The sequence below is a fragment of the Octopus bimaculoides genome, unplaced genomic scaffold (assembly GCF_046866305.1).
Source record: "Octopus bimaculoides isolate indiv1 unplaced genomic scaffold, ASM4686630v1 contig40, whole genome shotgun sequence".
NCBI lineage: Eukaryota > Metazoa > Mollusca > Cephalopoda > Octopoda > Octopodidae > Octopus > Octopus bimaculoides.
The window spans coordinates 357,501-360,517 of NW_028315290.1; the positions used below are offsets into that span (position 1 = coordinate 357,501).

Below are 3,017 nucleotides of genomic sequence, written 5' to 3' on the forward strand. Positions count from 1 at the left end.
CGGCGGTGGAAAAGTGGTCGGTCTTTACGTCCGGCCGCTCGCGAAGTCGTCGCCGACGTCCCGCTCCCCCACGACTTGTTCGAAGAGATCGAGACGAAAAGGATCGCTTGCATACGACTCGACTTGCCGTTCGGAGTGACGTGCTTAGTAGAGCAGCTACCACACTGCGATCTATTGAGTCTCTTCTCGCGAACGACACGATCCGCCCTTTCGAGGCGGCAATCTCCTCGTCTCCTCGTCTCCGTGGCTGCTTCTGCAGCAGCAGCCGCCGCCGCCGCCGCCGCGTATCCTTTCCCTTTCTTTTATTGCGAGACGACGAGAGAAACGGTGAAAGGGATCATCCCTTGACTTGCCGCTGCCGCCGTTCGGAGTAACGTGCTTAGTAGTGCAGATACCACACTGCGATCTATTGAGTCTCTTCTCGCGAACGACACGATGCGCCCTTTCGAGGCGGGAGGACGTGATGGAGAGCGACACCGAGACCGAGAGAGGAAGCGCGGCTGAATGGTTTGTCGTCGGCGAAAACGAAAGAAGGACGTAAAGGAAAAATAGCGATCGAGGCGACGAAGACGAAGACGAAGACGAAGACGAACGGAAGAAAGGTAACGCAGATACGAGAGCGCACGGCACGGCCGCCGCCGCCGCCGCCGAGGCGAGCGAGTCGTCGGAGTACATTTCCTTAGGTCGCCGCTGGGGGCGAGTAGTAGAAAAAGAACGCTGCTAAGTGCGAGACCGGTGTCGGGGCGTGTGTCATCATCCATCGTCGCATTTCAGTAGAGGCGGATTTTCTCGTTGCTTTCTTTCTTTCTTTTTACTCTGAAGAGACGCGCACCAATACAACAAACCGGGAACCGTGTGCCGGTCGCCGCCGCGTACTCGCTAAGCCGATCGAGAGCGGCGGATAGACGGGTCTGCCGGCGTGTTTCCGCCGGCGAACCTCAGGTTTCAATCGAAAGCGCTGTCGGACGGGAGTGTCTGTGTGTGCCACGCGGCGGACGAGAAAGAAGAAGCAGGCCGAGCGAGTCGTGGAGGCAGCGATTGGGAGCGAGAAAAGAGAATGCGGACGCGGCGGTCGGCCGCCGGCGCTATGAAGAGGCCGACGACGTGTCGGCTGCCATACGAGCCACGCGGCCGGTACCGTGACCGTGAGTTTGCAATCGAAAGCGCTGTCGGCCGGGAGTGTGTGTGTGTGTGTGTGTGTCTGTGTGTGTCACACTAAGGCGGCCTAGGCGGACGAGAAAGAAGAAGCAGGCCGAGCGAGAAGGAAGCGATTGTGAGCGAGCAAAGAGAATGCGGACGCCTCGGCGGCGGACGGCCGGAGCCGAACCGCCGGCACCGCGATGGAACAGCCGACGTGTCGTCTGCCATACGAGCCACGCGGCCGGTAGCGTACACGTGAGTTGGCGATCGAAAGCGCTGTCGGCCGAGAGTGTGTGTGTCTGTGTGTGTGTGTTACACGGCGGCCAAGGCGGACGAGAAAGAAGAAGAAGAAGAAGCAGCAGGCGGCAGCGAGAGGGAAGCGATTGGCAGCGAGTAAAGAGAATGCGGACGCCTCGGCGGCGGACGGCCGCCGCCGAACCGCCGGTGCGATGGAAAGGCCTACGTATCGGCTGCCTTACGAGCCACGCAGCCGGTAGCGTACCCGTGAGTTGGCGATCGAAAGCGCTGTCGGCCGAGAGTGTGTGTGTCTGTGTGTGTGTGTTACACGGCGGCCAAGGCGGACGAGAAAGAAGAAGAAGAAGAAGAAGAAGCGGCAGCGAGAGGGAAGCGATTGGCAGCGAGTAAAGAGAATGCGGACGCCTCGGCGGCGGACGGCCGCCGGCTTGATGGAAAGGCCGACGTGTCGGCGCTGCGATACGAGCCACGCGGCCGCTACCGTACCCGTGACGGGGCCCGATTCCCGATTCGCGAGTTTGCGGGTCGGGGCCCGGCGGAATAGTCAGGCTCTAGGTGACCCTCATACCCCAAGGGGGTCCAGACTACTATGTAGGGTAGTCGTCGATCGGACGGTCGTACCCTATGACCCGCACCCCGAACCGCAGCCGATTGAAAGGCAGACGGTCGGCCGGCGGCCGGCCGGCCGGGAGCCGCCGCGTACCCGCAGAGCCGATCGAAAGAGGCCGAATTGAGAGCGACGCCTCGGCGGCGGACAGCCGCCGCCGAACCGCCGGCACCGCGATGGTAAGGCCGACGTGTCGGCTGCGATACGAGCCACGCGGCCGGTACCGTACCCGTGAGTTTGCGATCGAAAGCGCTGTCGGCCGGGAGTGTGTGCGGCCTAGCCGGCGGCGGACTAGGCGGACGAGAAGGAAGCGATTGGGAGCCAGCAAAAAGAATGCGGACGCTTCGGCGGCGGACTGCCGCAGGCGAGATGGAAAGGCCGACGTGTCGGCTGCGATACGGGCCGCCAAGGCGGACGAGAAGGAAGAAGGAAGAAGATGAAGAAGCCGAAGCAGCGAGTCGTGGCGGCAGCGAGAAGGAAGCGATTGTGAGCGAGCAAAGAGAATGCGGACGCCTCGGCGGCGGACGGCCGCAGCCGAACCGCCGGTGCGATGGAAAGGCCTACGTATCGGCTGCCTTACGAGCCACGCGGCCGGTAGCGTACCCGTAAGTTGGCGATCGAAAGCGCTGTCGGCCGGGAGTGTGTGTGTGTGTCTGTGTGTGTGTGTTACACGGCGGCCAAGGCGGCCAAGGCGGACGAGAAAGAAGAAGAAGCAGAGGAGGAAGAAGCAGCAGCAAGCGGCAGCGAGAGGGAAGCGATTGGCAGCGAGTAAAGAGAATGCGGACGCCTCGGCGGCGGACGGCCGCAGCCGAACCGCCGGTGCGATGGAAAGGCCTACGTATCGGCTGCCTTACGAGCCACGCAGCCGGTAGCGTACCCGTGAGTTGGCGATCGAAAGCGCTGTCGGCCGAGAGTGTGTGTGTCTGTGTGTGTGTGTGTGTTACACGGCGGCCAAGGCGGACGAGAAAGAAGAAGAAGAAGCGGCAGCGAGAGGGAAGCGATTGGCAGCGAGTAA

The 3,017-nt window shown here is 62.3% G+C and overlaps 1 non-coding gene across 1 annotated transcript in view; it reads left to right on the plus strand.

The window, feature by feature from the left end:
- Positions 1–206, plus strand: part of LOC149129328 (large subunit ribosomal RNA) — a 5,180-nt gene extending 4,974 nt beyond the window's left edge. The window contains exon 1 of the ribosomal RNA XR_016240029.1: positions 1–206. This exon is cut by the window's left edge and continues 4,974 nt beyond it. This is a non-coding gene — a ribosomal RNA (large subunit ribosomal RNA).
- The last annotated feature ends 2,811 nt before the right edge of the window (positions 207–3,017 follow it).